Source organism: Dendrobates tinctorius, unplaced genomic scaffold, assembly GCF_039654945.1.
Source record: "Dendrobates tinctorius isolate UK_male_01 unplaced genomic scaffold, ASM3965494v1 ptg000059l, whole genome shotgun sequence".
In the NCBI taxonomy this organism is placed as follows: Eukaryota; Metazoa; Chordata; class Amphibia; order Anura; family Dendrobatidae; genus Dendrobates; species Dendrobates tinctorius.
This window is the reverse complement of record NW_027361727.1, coordinates 24,704,845-24,726,584: the sequence shown is the minus strand read 5'-3', so window position 1 is coordinate 24,726,584 and position 21,740 is coordinate 24,704,845. Positions and strand designations below refer to the sequence as shown.

Genomic DNA, 21,740 nt, shown 5'->3' with positions numbered 1-21,740 from the left:
CGGAAACACTGAAAACATTGACTCTAAAATCTATTATTATTCCACAAGATGAACTTACAAAAATGAAGATTCTTAGCGCATAAAATGGCCAGTTACAAGGTCACATGTCTCTCTTGGAGGCGCTGTGCTGGTCATGTTATTCTCTATATTTGACTATTGGAGGTGTGACTGCCTCCAACCTGACTCTGCACTCCTCCCATTGACCAGCAGGTGATGTTCATCAGTTCTACTTACCCATGTGAATTGTAGGCTCACAGCCCAGGAGAGACATGTTTGTCCATTTTAGCTGTAGGTCAGGGTCGGCGGTAGGGCAAGGCAGACTATGCAGCTGCCTACGGGCCTATGCAGAATCATCACTAACAGCAGCATTATCAGTGAGGCTTCAGATGTAGAGACCGGTTGAGGACCTGTAGTGTCATGATGATCATGTGACCACGATGTTATCACAGTCCATGTACACTGGGAATGTCAGGACCTGTGGTGATGGTCTGGCATTGAAAAAGGAGCTGTAGTGAAGCACAGGACAGTGGCAACTGACCCTTCCCTATCAAAGTGATTGACCAATGAGCTATTCTGTGCTCCTGTCCTACTTGGAGCCTCTGAGGGGAAGGGAGAGCCAGAGATGGCCAGCAGCTAGCACCCTGAGCTATGAGACAAGTAGTGCAGCACCAACTGGCTCCTGTCCTGCTATCAGCAACTCCTGCTCTTGTCAGTAGTCACAGCAGAGGGGAGGGCAGGGAGGTGTCTGCTAGAACAGTGCTGCTGGGAGCTGGAACAACATAAAGATGTGTGTATCTTGAGGTGTATCACAGGTGTGTGTGTATCAGAGGTGTGTATCAGAGATGTGTGAATCAGAGGTGTGTGTATCAGAGGTGTGTATCAGAGATGTGTGTATCAGAGGTGTGTGCATCAGAGGTGTGTGCACAGAGATGTGTGAATCAGAGGTGTGTGTATCAGAGGTGTGTATCAGAGATGTGAGAATCAGAGGTGTGTGTGTACAGAGATGTGTGTATCTGATGTGTGTGTACAGAGATGTGTGAATCAGAGGTGTGTGTATCAGAGATGTGTGAATCAGAGGTGTGTGTGTACAGAGATGTGTGTATCTGAGGTGTGTGCATCAGAGGTGTGTGCACAGAGATGTGTGCATCTGATGTGTGTGAAAAGAGATGTGTGCATCTGAGGTATGTGTACAGAGAAGTGTGCATCTGAGGTGTGTGTATCAGAGATGTGTGTAACTGAGGTGTGTATCAGAGGTGTGTGTACAGAGATGTGTGCATCGGAGGTGTGTGTACAGAGATGTGTGCATCGGAGGTGTGTGTATCAGAGGTGTATCAGAGGTGTGTGTATCAGAGGTGTGCGCATCTGAAGTGTGTGTATCAGAGGTGTGCGCATCTGAGGTGTGTGCATCGGAGGTGTGTGCATCTGAGGTGTGTGTATCTGAGGTGTGTGTATCAGAGGTGTGTGTATCAGAGGTGTGTGTATCTGAGGTGTGTGTATCTGAGGTGTGTGTAACTGAGGTGTGTATCAGAGGTGTGTGTACAGAGATGTGTGCATCGGAGGTGTGTGTATCAGAGATGTGTGTAACTGAGGTGTGTATCAGAGGTGTGTGTACAGAGATGTGTGCATCGGTGTGTGTACAGAGATGTGTGCATCGGAGGTGTGTGTATCAGAGGTGTATCAGAGGTGTGTGTATCAGAGGTGTGTGTATCTGAGGTGTGTGTATCTGAGGTGTGTGTAACTGAGGTGTGTATCAGAGGTGTGTGTACAGAGAAGTGTGCATCTGAGGTGTGTGTATCAGAGATGTGTGTAACTGAGGTGTGTATCAGAGGTGTGTGTACAGAGATGTGTGCATCGGAGGTGTGTGTACAGAGATGTGTGCATCGGAGGTGTGTGTATCAGAGGTGTATCAGAGGTGTGTGTATCAGAGGTGTGCGCATCTGAAGTGTGTGTATCAGAGGTGTGCGCATCTGAGGTGTGTGCATCGGAGGTGTGTGCATCTGAGGTGTGTGTATCAGAGGTGTGTGTATCAGAGGTGTGTGTATCAGATGTGTGTGTATCTGAGGTGTGTGTATCTGAGGTGTGTGTATCTGAGGTGTGTGTTTCAGAGATGTGTGTATCTGAGGTGTGTGTTTCAGAGATGGGTGTATCTGAGGTGTGTGTATCTGAGGTGTGTGTTTCAGAGATGTGTGTATCTGAGGTGTGTGTTTCAGAGATGTGTGTATCTGAGGTGTGTACCTGAGTAGTGTGTGGTATGTGTAGTGTGTGCTGTCTGTGAGCTGTGTGTATGTGTTTATATGAAGGTTTGTTGTCCTGATACACACATTACACAGAGCACATGTATCGCATGAGCATTTGTTCTGCACCATGTGTGTGCCATGTACATGTGTGTCTGTATAAGTGTGTTCTACTTACATGTACGTGTGTGTGTGCCATGTACAGGCCCGGATTGGTAATATAACCAACCGGGCATTTTCCCGCTGGGCCGTTGTCATGTGGGCCGCGGGCGGCAGCGCCCGATCATCTGGCCACTTGCCAGCTGATGCGGCCACTGGCCTGGCTGTTGCTCCTGCCGCCCGCCCTCTGAGGGCACGGCGGTTATAATTTCCAACCCTCCCGCACTGCAGAGAGATAAGCCGCTAGGCACCCTATCCTTGCTGTAGCATGAGACCTCCCCCTCGCAGCCACTCACAGCGTCCCTTGCCTGCTCTCTTCTCTGTACACAGGACCTGTGATGAGGTCACAGGAGGGGAGGAGTCAGAGGTCACATGATCAGGAGCCTTTGCCCAGACCCCTGATCATGTGACCCCTGACTCCGCCCCTCCTGTGACCTCATCACAGGTCCTGTGCACACTGCCCTGCCTCTTGGTGTCTGCAAGACTGCTGTGCTGTTATCATGGTGCTGGATGAGGTAAGTATGTGTGGGGTCAGGAGGGGTTTACAGGGTAGATGTAGCTGAGCCGTGTGTACGAGGTGTACGGAGCGGAGCCGTGTGTGTACGAGGTGTACGGAGCGGAGCCGCGTGTGTACGAGGTGTACGGAGCGGAGCCGCGTGTGTACGAGGTGTACGGAGCGGAGCCGCGTGTGTACGAGGTGTACGGAGCGGAGCCGCGTGTGTACGAGGTGTACGGAGCGGAGCCGCGTGTGTACGAGGTGTACGGAGCGGAGCCGCGTGTGTACGAGGTGTACGGAGCGGAGCCGCGTGTGTACGAGGTGTACGGAGCGGAGCCGCGTGTGTACGAGGTGTACGGAGCGGAGCCGCGTGTGTACGAGGTGTACGGAGCGGAGCCGCGTGTGTGCGAGGTGTACGGAGCGGAGCCGCGTGTGTACGAGGTGTACGGAGCGGAGCCAAGTGTGTACCAGGTGTACGGAGCGGAGCCGCGTGTGTGCGAGGTGTACGGAGCGGAGCCGCGTGTGTGCGAGGTGTACGGAGCGGAGCCGCGTGTGTGCGAGGTGTACGGAGCGGAGCCGCGTGTGTACGAGGTGTACGGAGCGGAGCCGCGTGTGTACGAGGTGTACGGAGCGGAGCCGCGTGTGTACGAGGTGTACGGAGCGGAGCCGCGTGTGTACGAGGTGTACGGAGCGGAGCCGCGTGTGTACGAGGTGTACGGAGCGGAGCCGCGTGTGTACGAGGTGTACGGAGCGGAGCCGCGTGTGTACGAGGTGTACGGAGCGGAGCCGCGTGTGCACGAGGTGTACGGAGCGGAGCCACATGAGTACGAGGTGTGCGGAGCGGAGCCGCACGTGTACGAGGTGTACGGAGAGGAGCTGCGTGTGTACGGAGTGGAGCCATATGTGTACGGGGATGTACGGAGCGGAGCCCTGTGTGTATGAGGTGTACGGAGCGGAGCCCTGTGTGTACGGGGATGTACGGAGCGGAGCTGCGCGTGTACGAGGTGTGCGGAGAGGAGCCGCGTGTGTATGTGGTATACAGAGTGGAGCCGTGTGTGTACGGAGTGGAGCCATGTGTGTACGGGATGTACGGAGCGGAGCCCTGTGTGTATGAGGTGTACGGAGCGGAGCCCTGTGTGTACGAGGTGTACGGAGCGGAGCTGCGCGTGTACGAGGTGTGCGGAGAGGAGCCGCGTGTGTATGTGGTATACAGAGTGGAGCCGTGTGTGTACGGAGTGGAGCCATGTGTGTACGGGATGTACGGAGCGGAGCCTTGTGTGTATGAGGTGTACGGAGCGGAGCCCTGTGTGTACGAGGTGTACAGAGCAGAGCCCTGTGTGTATGAGGTGTACGGAGCGGAGCTGCGCGTGTACGAGGTGTGCGGAGAGGAGCCGCGTGTGTATGTGGTATACAGAGTGGAGCCGTGTGTGTACGGAGTGGAGCCATGTGTGTACGGGATGTACGGAGCGGACCCAAGTGTGTACGAAGCATACAAAGCGGGCTTTTCCCATGGACATAGGAGTACATGGCGGAGCCCCAAGGAGCATTTTAAAACACACACATGACGTTCCACCTGAAGTGATGTGCTGGAAGCTGACCAGAAATGAGGTAATTTCATGAGGAGATTGTGACGGAACCAGGAATTCTTCAGTTCTATCGCCATGTCCTCCTCCGACAGCGCAGACAGCAGGATCGCCTTGGAATCGGGGTTGCCGGCCATGCGAGGCGAGCGGATCATGATATTTCCTGGACCGGGAGGCTCAGGTGGGCATTACAATGGGAGCCGGGCTGCTATAGTATCTTTATAGAATCTTTCTTTATTTCTTTCTCTGTTCTTTCTTTCTAATTCTCTGTTCTGTCTTTCCCTCATTTTCTTTCTCTCTCTCTCTGTTCTTTCTTTCCCCACTTTCTTTCTTTTTCTTTCCTCTCTTTCTCTCTGTTCTTTCTTTGTCTCTCTCTGTTCTTTCTTTCTTTCCCCTCTTTCTTTCTCTCTCTGTTCTTTCTTCTTTCTCTCTCTGTTCTTTCTTTCTCTCTCGCTCTCCTTTCTTTCTCTCTCTTTTTTCTCTCTCTCTCTGTTTTCTCTCTTCCTTAGTGCCAGTCAGTGTGCCCATAATGCCAGCCACTGTGCCCTCAGTACCAGTCAGTGTGATCAGCAGTGCTAAATGGGTGCGATTATGCGTGGACATGGGTGTGACTAGTTGTGAAATGGGTGTGGCTGGGCGTGGCCTAAAATTCTCAGCGGCGCGCTGTGCGCGCCGCAGTCTTTGTCCCTCTTTCCCTTCTTCAGAAGTTGGGAGGTATGATAGGGGCAGCTATGACCAGGGGGTCTGGTTGCCCAATGGATAGCAGTTCTGCCAGGAATTCTGTCACCGTGCGTACAAAAGGGGACAGAGCTTTGGGAGGAGTACTGTACCTAAAAGCAATAAATAGGACTGAGCTGAAATCCTGGGCACAGCTGTGACTACATGTTATATAGTCGTGTTAATCTCCTCTCACTTCTTGTAACCTACAAGTGTACAAAGATATTATATAGTCACCATGTGACTAGTGGCCTGTGTAACTTCAAATGCCAGGGCTGAATTTTAGTCCCAGTCCGGCCCTGGCCATGTACATGTATGTATAACTGTCTGCCTTGTATGTGTGTGTGTGCCGTGTACGTGTGTGTCTGCCATGTACATGTATGTATAAGTGTGTTCTCCATGTATGTGTGTGCCGTGTACATGTGTGTAGAAGTGTGTGCTTTATACTGTATGTATATATAGAATCATTTTTTGCATTATTCTAACTTGTATATATGTAGCTGTACGGGTATAGACACGATGTGGCAGTATGTGACACACTGTGTGTGTTGCACATTTGTAAATACTGGCTGCACAGACGAGAGTTCATACATACAAACATGTTGGCAATTGTCTAGAGAACGAGCAAAATGCTGCTCATTCATCAGATGATTGGATTGTTTATGGCAGAACATAAATCATTGTTCTCGGCAGCACATCGCGGTGTAAGCTGCAGATATGCTGCTAATCAGGACTATTGAGTCAGTAAGCCAAAGCTCTGACTCCTCAACTTCCCTGACTCCACAGCACCGGTCACTACTGAGCATGTATGTGCATAAAGTGCAGCTCTGGGGTATAATACTGCACAGTATCGGTCACTACTGAGGATGTGCATAAAGTGCAGCTCTGGGGTATAATACTGCACAGCACCGGTCACTACTGAGGATGTCCATAAAGTGCAGCTCTGGGGTATAATACTGCACAGTATCGGTCACTACTGAGGATGTGCATAAAGTGCAGCTCTGGGGTATAATACTGCACAGTATCGGTCACTACTGAGGATGTGCATAAAGTGCAGCTCTGGGGTATAATACTGCACAGCACCGGTCACTACTGAGCATATGCATAAAGTGCAGCAAAGATTCATCTCCACTAAAAGCTGAGATCAGGAACAGAAGTCTTTTATAGGGCATTTCATAACTTTCCAAATTATTATAAAAAGTTACATCACATCCTGCACCCCATGTATTATATACTGTATTTAAGGAGTCAGAGTCTGTTCATTTGATACCGACTCCACCTAAATGGACACAGACTGACTCCGCGGCCTGACTGCTGATAACATGATATGTATGGGGATAGACTGATGTTTTAGTGACTGTTCTGTCCCCATTATTCTTTATTAGCCGGTGTAAACAGGCCGGGAAACAAGAGCCAAACGACTTCAGTATTGTCGATCTCGCTCATTGAACGGCCTGAGCTCAGTGCATGAAAATGCAACCGAAATGTTTGAGTGTGATGGTGCAATATGTCAGCATTTAGGGCCTCATTGAACACTTTTGCCCAGGGCCCCACTTTGTCTAAAACCGGCCCGGCTGTAGGCTGATAGATCAAAAGAAGTATGTACAGTAGAGCAGGGACCCATCAGAGCAGGGCCGGCGTCAGCCCCCGGGCAAGTGCCAAGGTGAAAAGGCCCACTCACCATTGAGGACACCGGCGTGCCATGGGGGCCCGGTATCTGTGTCTGTGCCTATGCTTGCGAGTGGGCCCGCCTGCCGATTGCTCAGTGCCCCGGCACTTGTGATACTTACCAGTCTGCCCGCTCCATCGCTGCAATGTCTTCTGACTGTGATGTTTCAGGTCAGAGTGTGTGATGATGTCTGTGCGCCCTCTACCTGAGCAGTCACAGTGCAGAGAGCTGGAAGACGATGACACTGTAGAGTCCGGAGCAGAGCAGCGGCCAGCGAGGAGAGGGGAGGATTTCATTTTTATTTATGTTTGGAGCTTTACATATGGGACCCATTATACACTGGAGCTTCATATAAGTAGCCTTATATAAGGGGCCCATTATATACCGAATCATCATATTTGGGCCGCTCATACATTGGAGCAACATATATGGGGCCCATTATACACTGGAGCATCATCTATGGGGCGAATTATACACTGGAGCATCATATATGGGGCCGATTTTACACTGGAGCATCATATATGGGATATATGGGGCCCATTATACACTGGAGCATCATATATGGGTCCTATTATACACTGGAGCATTATATATGGGGAACATCATACACTGTAGCATCATATATGGGGCCCATTATACACTGTAGCATTATATATGGGGAGCATCATACACTGGAGCATCATATATGGAGTCCATTATACACTGGAACATGTGGCTCATAATACTGTATGGAGTACTATATGGCATCCATTATTCTGTATGGAGCAATATATGGGGCTCATTATTCTATATGGAGCATTATATTGGGTTCATTATACTGTATGGAGCAATATATGGAGCCTATTATATACTGTATGGGGCTCATTCTGTATGTAGCAATATATGTGGCTCATTATACTGTATGGAGCATTATATGGGGCCCATTATTCTGTATGGAGCAATATATGGGGTTCATTATTCTGTATGGAGCAATATATGTGGCTCATTATACTATATGGAACATTATATGGAGCTCATTATTCTGCATGGAGCACTATGTGGTGCCCATAATACTGTATGGAGCAATATATGGGGCTCATTATTCTGTATGGACCAATATATATGCCTCAGTATACTGTATGGAGCATTATATGGGCTCATTATACTGTATGGGGCATTATGCAGGGCTCATTATACTGTATGGAACAATATATGGGGCTAATTATACTGTATGGAGCATTATATGGGGTCCATTATTCTGTATGGAGCATTATATGGGGCTCATACTGTATGGAGCATTATATGGGCTCATTATACTGTATGGAGCATTATATGGGCTCAGTATACTGTATGGAGCATTATATAATAATAATAATATTTTTTATTTATATAGCGCCAACATGTTCCGCAGCACTTTACAATTAAGCAGGGACATGTACAGACAATAAATTCAATACAAGTTAAGACAATTCAAACAGTGACATTAGGAGTGAGGTCCCTGCTCGCAAGCTTACAATCAACAAGGAAATGGGGGGGACACAGTAGGTGAAAAGTGCTTGTTATTTCAGGTCTGGCAATAGTAATAGGGATTTATATGGGCTTATTATACTGTATGGAGCATTATATGGGCGCATTATACTGTATGGAGCATTATATGGGCTCATACTGTATGGAACATTATATGGGCTCATTATACTGTATGGAGCAATATATGGGCTCATTATACTGTATGTAGCATTATATGGGGCTCATTATACTGTATGGAACAATATATGGGGCTAATTATACTGTATGGAGCATTATATGGGGCCATTATTCTGTATGGAGCATGATATGGGGCTCATACTGTATGGAGCATTATATGGGCTCATTATACTTTATGGAGCATTATATGGGCTCATACTGTAAGGAGCATTATATGGGCTCATTATACTGTATGGTGCATTATATGGGTTCATTGTACTGTATGGAGCATTATATGAGGTCCATTCTGTATGGAGCAAAATATGTGGTTCATTATACTGTATTGAGCAATATGTGTGGCTCATTATACTGTAAGGAGCTATATATGGTGGCCATTACTCTGTGTGGAGCACTATGTGGTGCCCATAATACTGTATGGAGGACTATACTGTCCGAATTCTGACCTATTGTAGAATTGATAATAGATATCACTCATGTAATGTAAGAAGTGAATCTTTGGCAATGTACTACACCTACATTTCTCTGCTGTATCTGTGCTTCGTGAATTGCGGTATGTGTTAAAGGGGCCCACTGAGACTCTTTCGCCCGGGGCCCACGAAAAAACCTGGAGCCAGCCTTGCATCAGAGGGAGATAACCTTGCCATGGTTGATGGGCACATGCAGTATGAATTGGCCAGTTTATGGGCTAAGGACCTTCATTTCTTTGAGTTCATCTTACTGAGTAATAACACAGTTTAGATTCAATGTCTTCTGTGTTTGCATATATCTTGGCTCATATAGAATGCTGCTGTGTTTTTTTTTCTATTTATCTATCTATTATCTATCCCTTAAGCTAGCGGTAACACATCGGCCATACGGTGTGATGATTGCAGCCAGGGCAGTTATTGCCCTGGCCCTGGGCTGAGGATATAATCCTTCCTATCTAATCCTTCCTATATAACCACACTGCGGATATTCCGGGCTCAGGTGCCGGTATTCTCCATACCTTTCCTCCCCCTCTATATTTATAGCTGTGCACATCTCTGTGTATATCTAATTTTCCCATATGAAAGGTAAACACCATCAGTCTTCATATAACCTGCGCACGTCTCAGCGCCTATCTCACCCTCCTTCCGTACCAAATTGCTTCTCTACACACATCAGTGTAAATTGTGTGCCACCTGCATATGGATGCTGTAGCAGAGCTAAGTTTGTAAATGTAGCTAGGGTTGATTTTCTCCTCTGACTCAATTGTTCTTTCAGAAGTTTAGGATTATAGGGAACGTAACAGGTCGGTCAGGAGCTGTGCATCTCAGATATTTAGTCCACGAGGCAGATCCCCAGCAAGGTCCCCTCGCCCCACTCCCCTAGATCAACTGGTGTCTACCTAAGTGTGCATGAGCCTCATGTCAGGCTCTCGTTAATGATAATACCATTGGAGTCTACCAATACCAACACAGACCGATAATTGTCCTTGTAGGTTGCACTGATGCCTAAACAGAAGGATCAAAGGCCAAGTCCCTACTGACGTTAATCTACTACTAATTACATCCTGACAATGGGAATCTTCTAACTTACCCAGGTAAGAAAGGGTTCACAAATGCTGGCACTGTTGTGTAGACTCTGTGGGTAGTACTATGGCTGGCACTGTTGTGTAGGCTCTGTGGGTAGTCCTGTGGCTGGCACTGTTGTGTAAGTTCTGTGGGTAGTCCAGTGGCTAGCTGTAAGCATTGTGTAGGCTCTGTGGGTAGTACAATGGCTGGCACTGTTGTGTAGGCTCTGTGGGTAGTACTATGGATGCCACTGTTTTGTAGACTCTGTGGGTAGTACTATGGCTGGCACTGTTGTGTAGGTTCTGTGGGTAGTCCTGTGGCTAGCGGTAAGCGTTGTATAGGCTCTGTGGGTTGTACTATGGCTGGCCCTGTTGTGTAGGCTCTGTGGGCAGTACTATGGATGCCACTATTGTGTAGGCTCTGTAGGTAGTACTATGGCTGGCACCATTGTGTAGGCTCTGTGGTTAGTACTATGAATGCTGCTATGTAGGCTCTGTGGGTAGTACTATGGCTGTCACTGTTATGTAGGCTCTGTGGGAAGTTGTGTGACTGACACTGTTGTGTGGGTTCTGTCAAAGTCCTGTGCCTAGCGGTAAGCATTGTGTAGGCTCTGTGGGTAGGGCTATGGCTAGCACTGTTGTATAGGTGCTGTGGATAATATTGTGCCTCTCATTGTTGTGCAGGCTCTGTCTTTGGTACTGTGGCTGTCACTGTTGTTTAGACTCTGTGGTTAGTACAGTGGCTGGCACTGTTATGTATACTCTGTAGGTAGTAGTGTGACTGGTATTGTTAGGTGGGCTTTCTATGTAGTACAGTGGCTGACACTGTTATGTGGACTCTGAGGTTAGTACTGTGACTGGCACCATTAAGTGGGAACTTTATGTAGTACTATGGCTGACTCTTATGTAAACTCTGGGTGGTAGTGTAACTGGTACGGTTAGGTGGGCTTTGTATGTAGTACATTGACTGGCACTGCTATGTAGACTCTGTAGGTAGTAGTGTGACTGGTACTGTTAGGTGGTGTCTGTATGTAGTACTATGGCTTACACTGTTATGTAGACTCTGTGGGTAGTGATGTGGTACCACTGGGTGGGCTCTATATGTAGTACTATGGCTGACACTGTTATGTGGGCTCTGTGGGTAGTGGTGTGACTGGTAGTGTATGGTGGGCTCTATATTTAGTACTATGGCTGACACTTATATGGACTCTGTAGGTAGTGTGACTGGTACTGTTAGGTGGGCTCTTTATGTACTACTATGGCTGACACTTATGTGGACTCTGTAGGTAGTAGTGTGCCTGGTACTGTTGGGTGGGCTTTGTATGTAGTACTATGGCTGACACTTATGTGGACTCTGTAGGTAGTAGTGTGATTGGTACGGTTGGGTGGGCTCTGTATGTAGTACTATGGCTGACACTTATGTGGACTCTGTAGGTAGTGTGACTGGTACTCTAAGGTGGGCTCTTTATGTAGTACTATGACTGACACTTATGTGGACTCTGTGGGTAGTGGTGTGACTGGTACTGTTAGGTGGGCTCTGTATGTTGTATTATGGCTGACACTTATGTGGACTCAGTAGGTAGTAGTGTGGCTGGAACTGTTATGTGGACTTTGTGTAGTGGTGTGTTTGGCACGGTTATGAGGGCTCTATTGGTAGTTGCCTGTCATTGTGTGGCAGATTTCTTGTCTACTTCTGTATAATCAGAAAATACAACATACTAGTGTAGCAGAGCTGTGATTGTTACTGACCACATAGTTATATCACTACCACAACTCACAACAGACTAAAGAGTCAGTTATATTTATAGCTCTCATTAAAAGACCCTAATATAACACATTCAACTCTGCTACATGGAAGAGATACTGAAGACATCCTAGTTCATGTTAATCACTCTCAGGATACGTCTTTATCTAGATACTAGCTGAAGAGCCTGGCGCTGCCCCGGCATAGTAACTAACTACGGTTAGTTATAACAAATTATAATGATTATTTCTATATATATAAAGCTGAGTGTATAGCCCCGCCCACTCCGCATAGTCACATTCACTATAATAGCCCACATCATCCCATCAGTCAGAGCTACTGGACTACTACCCCTAATATCCCACATCATCCCATCAGCCAGAGCTACCGGACTACTACCCCTAATATCCCACATCATCCCATCAGCCAGAGCTACCGGACTACTACCCCTAATATCCCACATCATCCCATCAGCTAGAGCCACCGGACTACTACCCCTAATATCCCACATCATCCCGAGCCACCGGACTACTACCCCTAATATCCCACATCATCCCATCAGCCAGAGCCACCGGACTACTACCCCTAATATCCCACATCATCCCGTCAGCCAGAGCCACCGGACTACTACCCCTAATATCCCACATCATCCCGTCAGCCAGAGCCACCGGACTACTACCCCTAATATCCCACATCATCCCGTCAGCCAGAGCTACCGGACTACTACCCATAATATCCCACATCGTCCCATCAGCCAGAGCCACCGGACAACTACCCCTAATATCCCACATCATCCCGTCAGCCAGAACCACCGGACAACTACCCATAATATCCCACATCGTCCCATCAGCCAGAGCCACCGGACAACTACCCCTAATATCCCACATCCCCGTCAGCCAGAGCCACCGCACTACTACCCCTAATATCCCACATCATCCCGTCAGCCAGAGCTACCGGACTACTACCCCTAATATCCCACATCATCCCGTCAGCCAGAGCCACCGGACTACTACCCCTAATATCCCACATCATCCCGTCAGCCAGAGCAACCAGACTACTACCACTAATATCCCACATCATCCCGTCAGCCAGAGCCACCGGACTACTACCCCTAATATCCCACATCATCCCGTCAGCCAGAGCCACCGGTCTACTCCCCCTAATATCCCACATCATCCCATCAGCCAGAGCCACCGGACTACTACCCCTAATATCCCACATCGTCCCATCAGCCAGAGCAACCAGACTACTACCACTAATATCCCACATCATCCCGTCAGCCAGAGCCACCGGACTACTACCACTAATATCCCACATCATCCCGTCAGCCAGAGCCACCGGTCTACTCCCCCTAATATCCCACATCATCGCATCAGCCAGAGCCACCGGACTACTACCCCTAATATCCCACATCGTCCCATCAGCCAGAGCAACCAGACTACTACCACTAATATCCCACATCATCCCGTCAGCCAGAGCCACCGGACTACTACCACTAATATCCCACATCATCCCGTCAGCCAGAGCCACCGGTCTACTCCCCCTAATATCCCACATCATCGCATCAGCCAGAGCCACCGGACTACTACCCCTAATATCCCACATCATCCCGTCAGCCAGAGCCACCGGACAACTACCCCTAATATCCCACATCATCCCGTCAGCCAGAGCCACCGCACTACTACCCCTAATATCCCACATCATCCCGTCAGCCAGAGCTACCGGACTACTACCCCTAATATCCCACATCATCCCGTCAGCCAGAGCCACCGGACTACTACCCCTAATATCCCTCATCATCCCGTCAGCCAGAGCCACCGGACTACTACCCCTAATATCCCACATCATCCCGTCAGCCAGAGCCACCGGACTACTACCCCTAATATCCCACATCATCCCGTCAGCCAGAGCAACCAGACTACTACCACTAATATCCCACATCATCCCGTCAGCCAGAGCTACCGGACTACTACCCCTAATATCCCACATCATCCCGTCAGCCAGAGCCACCGGACTACTACACCTAATATCCCACATCGTCCCATCAGCCAGAGCTACCGGACTACTACCACTAATATCCCACATCATCCCGTCAGCCAGAGCCACCGGACTACTACCACTAATATCCCACATCATCCCGTCAGCCAGAGCCACCGGTCTACTCCCCCTAATATCCCACATCATCCCATCAGCCAGAGCCACCGGACTACTACACCTAATATCCCACATCGTCCCATCAGCCAGAGCTACCGGACTACTACCACTAATATCCCACATCATCCCGTCAGCCAGAGCCACCGGACTACTACCACTAATATCCCACATCATCCCGTCAGCCAGAGCCACCGGTCTACTCCCCCTAATATCCCACATCATCCCATCAGCCAGAGCCACCGGCCTACTCCCCCTAATATCCCACATCATCCCATCAGCCAGAGCCACCGGACTACTACCACTAATATCCCACATCATCGCATCAGCCAGAGCCACCGGACTACTACCCCTAATATCCCACATCATCCTGTCAGCCAGAGCCACCGGACAACTACCCCTAATATCCCACATCATCCCGTCAGCCTGAGTCAGAACCAGAGTGCTGAGTGGAACGGTCCTAACTTCCATACTTGGGATCCCTTTAAGAGAGGCCTGGCGTCAGAACCAGAGCACTGAGTGGATTTGCCCTGACTTCCATACTAATGATCCCTTTAATAGAAGCCTGAGGTGAGAATCAGAGCCCTGAGGGATTTACCCTAACTTCCATACCGGAGATCCCTTTAAGAGAGGCCTGGGGTCAGTGCCAAAGCGCAGAGTGGATTTTCCATCACTTCCGTACTGAGGATCCCTTTAAGAGGGGACTTGGGTCAGAACCAGAGCGCTGAGTGGATTTGCCCTAACTTCCATACCGGGGAACCCTTTAAGAGAGCCTGGGATCAGAACCTGAGCGCTGAGTGGATTTGCCCTGACTTGCATACCAATGATCCCTTTAATAGAACCGTGGGGTCAGAATCAGAGCGCCGAGGGATTTGCCCTAACTTCCTAACTTCCGTGCAGGAGATCCCTTTAAGAGAGCCTGGAGTCAGTACCAGAGCATTTGAAGGCAATTGCCCTGACTTCCAAACTGGGTATCCCTTTAAGAGAGGCCTGGGGTCAGAATTAAAGCGCTGAATGGATTTTCCCTGACTTCCATACCGGAGATCCCTTTAAGAAGGGCCTGGGGTCAGTACCAAAGCGCAGAGTGGATTTGCCCTAAATTCCATACCAATGATCCCTTTAAAGGGAATCTGTCACCCTATTTTTGGCCTTTCAGCTGCCGGCATAGACATCGGGGGCTTATCTACAGCATTCTGTAATGCTGTAGATAAGCCTCCGATGTAACCTGAAAGAGAAGAAAAACACGTTATATTATACTCACCGAGGTGGGCGGTCCGGTCCGATGGGTGTCGCCGTCCCGTTCGGCGCCTCCCTTCTTCATGCAATGACGTCCTCTTCTCCCGTCCTGTAATGGCTCCGGCGCAAGCGCACTGCTCTGCCCTGTTGAGGGCAGAGGAGAGTCCTGCAGTGCGCAGGGGCCGGGAGAGGTCTGGCGCCTGCGCGCTGCAGAATTCTGCTCTGCCCTCCACAGCGCAGAGCAGTGCGCCTGCGACGGAGCCATTTCAAGACGGGAGAAGAGGGCGTCATTGCATGAAGAAGGGAGGCGCCGAACGGGACGGCGACACCCATCGGACCGGACCGCCCACCTCGGTGAGTATAATATAACGTGTTTTTCTTCTCTTTCAGGTTACATTGGGGGCTTATCTACAGCATTACAGAATGCATTACAGAATGCTGTATATAAGCCCCTGATGGCGGTGCCGGCAGCTGAAAGGCCAAAAAAAGGGTGACAGATTCCCTTTAAGAGACCCTGGGGTCAGAACCACAGAGCTGAGTGGAACGGTCCTAACTTCCATACCGGGGATCCCTTTAAGAGAGGCCTGAGGTCAAAACCAAAGCGCTGGAAGGATTTGCCTGACTTCCATATCAATGATCCCTTTAAGAGGGGAGATGTGCCTATAGGATGAATGATGTGTGATGGGAATATGAGCACAGGAAGGGGTGATTCATTTCTGTCATGTGCTCTCTGCTCCTTTCAGGGGGGCAGACAATGGCTGGGAGCTTATGTTCCCGGGGATGCTAGATTTCTCCCACCATGTCAGTGTCTGCTGAGGTGTTGTCAAGTGGGAAAACTGTTGTTCATAGCAACCAATCACAGCTCAGCTTCTTTTAACCAGCTCTGGTGAAAAGAGAGATGCTTAGTGATTGTTTGCAAGGAAAACTGTTACTCATAGCAACCAATCACAGCTCAGCTTCTTTTGAACAGCTCTGGTGAAATGAAAGATGCTTCGTGATTGGTTGGTGATACACACACACACACATTCCTTTTTATGTATAGAGATAATCAGAAGTCCCTGACTGTCTTCACTACCGCCCCCTAGAGCATGCGGCTAAAACTGTCATTGCTGCATTACTTCAGGATGGGAGTCCTGCTAATCACTAACAATAAAGGAACATCACCAGATATTTGTATAAAAAGATAACTACACAAAAATGTCAGGATGATAAACTGTCATGGTGAATACAATATCAAATAATCCGTCCCGTATCTGAGAGTCTAACTGTAAGGAAGGCAGAGATGAAGCAGATTCCTCCCGATGTGCTTCTACCAAATGTCGCCTGTCAATCACAATGAGAGATTGGCGCCTAAAGAACGTCCCTGTCAATTGGCGCCTGTCAATCAACCCCCCGGTGAAAGCATCTGACAGATCTACACAAATTGACCCTAAAAATCCCAGAATTTTCCAGAAAAACATGATCAATGAAAATGCAAAAAAAGATTGTTGGACGGATGGATTTGAATTGTCAAGTGTTGCAGTTATATCAGTTCCCAGTCAACGACGCTACAGATCCATCATGGACGGAGAAAGATATTGTGGCGGAGACTCGATATGGTGCCAATATCAATAGATGAAGGAGATGAAGATCTCGGGGAGGAGAAGGAAGGCGAATAAAGACGTATTCCATCAGATGGAGCACGAGTAATATCACACATCTCTGGCAATGAGACACCGGCATCAGGGGCGGACGCACATATAAGAGGGTCCCGTGTAAGAGCAGTATATGGTATATGGAGATAAGAGGGTCCCGTGTAAGAGCAGTATATGGTATATGGAGATAAGAGGGTCCTGTGTAAGAGCAGTATATGGTATATGGAGATAAGAGGGTCCCGTGTAAGAGCAGTATATGGTATATGGAGATAAGAGGGTCCTGTGTAAGAGCAGTATATGGTATATGGAGATAAAAGGTCCTGTGTAAGAGCAGTATATGGAGATAAGAGGGTCCCGTGTAAGAGCAGTATATGGTATATGGAGATAAGAGGGTCCCGTGTAAGAGCAGTATATGGTATATGGAGATAAGAGGGTCCTGTGTAAGAGCAGTATATGGAGATAAGAGGGTCCTGTGTAAGAGCAGTATATGGTATATGGAGATAAGAGGTCCTGTGTAAGAGCAGTATATGGTATATGGAGATAAGAGGGTCCTGTGTAAGAGCAGTATATGGAGATAAGAGGGTCCCGTGTAAGAGCAGTATCTGGTATATGGAGATAAGAGGGTCCCGTGTAAGAGCAGTATATGGTATATGGAGATAAGAGGGTCCTGTGTAAGAGCAGTATATGGTATATGGAGATAAGAGGGTCCTGTGTAAGAGCAGTATATGGTATATGGAGATAAGAGGTCCTGTGTAAGAGCAGTATATGGTATATGGAGATAAGAGGGTCCTGTGTAAGAGCAGTATATGGTATATGGAGATAAGAGGGTCCTGTGTAAGAGCAGTATATGGTATATGGAGATAAGAGGGTCCTGTGTAAGAGCAGTATATGGTATATGGAGATAAGAGGGTCCTGTGTAAGAGCAGTATATGGTATATGGAGATAAGAGGGTCCTGTGTAAGAGCAGTATATGGTATATGGAGATAAGAGGTCCTGTGTAAGAGCAGTATATGGAGATAAGAGGGTCCCGTGTAAGAGCAGTATATGGTATAGGGAGATAAGAAGGTCCTGTGTAAGAACAGTATATGGTATATGGAGATAAGAGGGTCCTGTGTAAGAACAGTATATGGTATATGGAGATAAGAGGGTCCTGTGTAAGAGCAGTATATGGAGATAAGAGGGTCCTGTGTAAGAGCAGTATATGGTATATGGAGATAAGAGGGTCCTGTGTAAGAGCAGTATATGGAGATAAGAAGGTCCCGTGTAAGAGCAGTATATGGTATATGGAGATAAGAGGGTCCTGTGTAAGAGCAGTATATGGTATATGGAGATAAGAGGGTCCTGTGTAAGAGCAGTATATGGTATATGGAGATAAGAGGTCCTGTGTAAGAGCAGTATATGGTATATTGAGATAAGAGGGTCCTGTGTAAGAGCAGTATATGGAGATAAGAGGGTCCCGTGTAAGAGCAGTATATGGTATATGGAGATAAGAGGGTCCTGTGTAAGAGCAGTAAATGGAGATAAGAGGGTCCCGTGTAAGAGCAGTATATGGTATATGGAGATAAGAGGTCCTGTGTAAGAGCAGTGTATGGTATATGGAGATAAGAGGGTCCTGTGTAAGAGCAGTATATGGAGATAAGAGGGTCCCATGTAAGAGCAGTATATGGTATATGGAGATAAGAAGGTCCTGTGTAAGAGCAGTATATGGTATATGGAGATAAGAGGGTCCTGTGTAAGAGCAGTATATGGTATATGGAGATAAGAGGGTCCTGTGTAAGAGCAGTATATGGAGATAAGAGGGTCCCGTGTAAGAGCAGTATATGGTATATGGAGATAAGAGGGTCCTGTGTAAGAGCAGTATATGGAGATAAGAGGGTCCCGTGTAAGAGCAGTATATGGTATATGGAGATAAGAGGTCCTGTGTAAGAGCAGTATATGGAGATAAGAGGGTCCCGTGTAAGAGCAGTATATGGTATATGGAGATAAGAGGGTCCCGTGTAAGAGCAGTATATGGTATATGGAGATAAGAGGGTCCCGTGTAAGAGAAGTATATGGTATATGGAGATAAGAGGGTCCTGTGTAAGAGCAGTATATGGTATATGGAGATAAGAGGGTCCTGTGTAAGAGCAGTATATGGTATATGGAGATAAGAGGGTCCTGTGTAAGAGCAGTATATGGTATATGGAGATAAGAGGGTCCTGTGTAAGAGCAGTATATGGTATATGGAGATAAGAGGTCCTGTGTAAGAGCAGTATATGGAGATAAGAAGGTCCTGTGTAAGAACAGTATATGGTATATGGAGATAAGAGGGTCCCGTGTAAGAGCAGTATATGGTATATGGAGATAAGAGGGTCCCGTGTAAGAGAAGTATATGGTATATGGAGATAAGAGGGTCCTGTGTAAGAGCAGTATATGGTATATGGAGATAAGAGGGTCCTGTGTAAGAGCAGTATATGGTATATGGAGATAAGAGGGTCCTGTGTAAGAGCAGTATATGGTATATGGAGATAAGAGGGTCCTGTGTAAGAGCAGTATATGGTATATGGAGATAAGAGGTCCTGTGTAAGAGCAGTATATGGTATATGGAGATAAGAGGGTCCTGTGTAAGAGCAGTATATGGAGATAAGAGGGTCCCGTGTAAGAGCAGTATATGGTATATGGAGATAAGAGGGTCCTGTGTAAGAGCAGTATATGGAGATAAGAGGGTCCCGTGTAAGAGCAGTATATGGTATATGGAGATAAGAGGTCCTGTGTAAGAGCAGTGTATGGTATATGGAGATAAGAGGGTCCTGTGTAAGAGCAGTATATGGAGATAAGAGGGTCCCATGTAAGAGCAGTATATGGTATATGGAGATAAGAGGGTCCTGTGTAAGAGCAGTATATGGTATATGGAGATAAGAGGGTCCTGTGTAAGAGCAGTATATGGTATATGGAGATAAGAGGGTCCTGTGTAAGAGCAGTATATGGTATATGGAGATAAGAGGGTCCCGTGTAAGAGCAGTATATGGTATATGGAGATAAGAGGGTCCTGTGTAAGAGCAGTATATGGAGATAAGAGGGTCCCGTGTAAGAGCAGTATATGGTATATGGAGATAAGAGGGTCCTGTGTAAGAGCAGTATATGGAGATAAGAGGGTCCCGTGTAAGAGCAGTATATGGTATATGGAGATAAGAGGGTCCTGTGTAAGAGCAGTATATGGAGATAAGAGGGTCCCGTGTAAGAGCAGTATATGGTATAGGGAGATAAGAAGGTCCTGTGTAAGAACAGTATATGGTATATGGAGATAAGAGGGTCCCGTGTAAGAGCAGTATATGGTATATGGAGATAAGAGGGTCTCGTGTAAGAGAAGTATATGGTATATGGAGATAAGAGGGTCCTGTGTAAGAGCAGTATATGGTATATGGAGATAAGAGGGTCCTGTGTAAGAGCAGTATATGGTATATGGAGATAAGAGGGTCCTGTGTAAGAGCAATATATGGTATATGGAGATAAGAGGGTCCTGTGTAAGAGCAGTATATGGTATATGGAGATAAGAGGGTCCTGTGTAAGAGCAGTATATGGTATATGGAGATAAGAGGGTCCTGTGTAAGAGCAGTATATGGTATATGGAGATAAGAGGGTCCTGTGTAAGAGCAGTATATGGTATATGGAGATAAGAGGGTCCTGTGTAAGAGCAGTATATGGTATATGGAGATAAGAGGGTCCTGTGTAAGAGCAGTATATGGTATATGGAGATAAGAGGGTCCTGTGTAAGAGCAGTATATGGAGATAAGAGGGTCCCGTGTAAGAGCAGTATATGGTATATGGAGATAAGAGGGTCCTGTGTAAGAGCAGTATATGGTATATGGAGATAAGAGGGTCCCGTGTAAGAGCAGTATATGGTATATGGAGATAAGAGGGTCCTGTGTAAGAGCAGTATATGGAGATAAGAGGGTCCCGTGTAAGAGCAGTATATGGTATATGGAGATAAGAGGGTCCTGTGTAAGAGCAGTATATGGTATATGGAGATAAGAGGTCCTGTGTAAGAGCAGTATATGGTATATGGAGATAAGAGGGTCCTGTGTAAGAGCAGTATCTGGTATATGGAGATAAGAGTGTCCCGTATAAGAGCAGTATATGGTATATGGAGATAAGAGGGTCCTGTGTAAGAGCAGTATATGGAGATAACAGGGTCCCGTGTAAGAGCAGTATATGGTATATGGAGATAAGAGGGTCCTGTGTAAGAGCAGTATATGGAGATAAGAGGGTCCCGTGTAAGAGCAGTATATGGTATATGGAGATAAGAGGGTCCTGTGTAAGAGCAGTATATGGTATATGGAGATAAGAGGGTCCTGTGTAAGAGCAGTATCTGGTATATGGAGATAAGAGTGTCCCGTATAAGAGCAGTATATGGTATATGGAGATAAGAGGGTCCTGTGTAAGAGCAGTATATGGAGATGAGGGTCCCGTGTAAGAGCAGTATATGGTATATGGAGATAAGAGGGTCCTGTGTAAGAGCAGTATATGGTATATGGAGATAAGAGGGTCCTGTGTAAAAGCAGTATATGGAGATAAGAGGGTCCCGTGTAAGAGCAGTATATGGTATATGGAGATAAGAGGGTCCTGTGTAAGAGCAGTATATGGTATATGGAGATAAGAGGGTCCTATGTAAGAACAGTATATGGAGATAAGAGGGTCCCGTGTAAGAGCAGTATATGGTATATGGAGATAAGAGGGTCCTGTGGAAGAGCAGTATATGGTATATGGAGATAAGAGGGTCCCGTGTAAGAGCTGTATATGGTATATGGAGATAAGAGTGTCCCGTGTAAGAGCAGTATATGGTATATGGAGATAAGAGGGTCCTGTGTAAGAGCAATATATGGTATATGGAGATAAGAGGGTCCCGTGTAAGAGCAGTATATGG

The 21,740-nt window shown here is 47.4% G+C and overlaps 1 protein-coding gene across 8 annotated transcripts in view; it reads right to left on the bottom strand.

Moving 5' to 3' along the window:
• Positions 1–21,740, bottom strand: part of LRRC4C (leucine rich repeat containing 4C) — a 1,128,588-nt gene that overhangs the window by 170,475 nt on the left and 936,373 nt on the right. The window contains exon 1 of one of the 8 annotated variants that reach the window (XM_073578602.1): positions 2,690–2,732. The exons of 5 other annotated variants lie outside the window; for them this stretch is intronic. The gene's annotated coding sequence lies outside the window, so the exon portion shown is untranslated. 2 more of the 8 variants (XM_073578601.1, XM_073578599.1) reach the window with 2 other exon arrangements.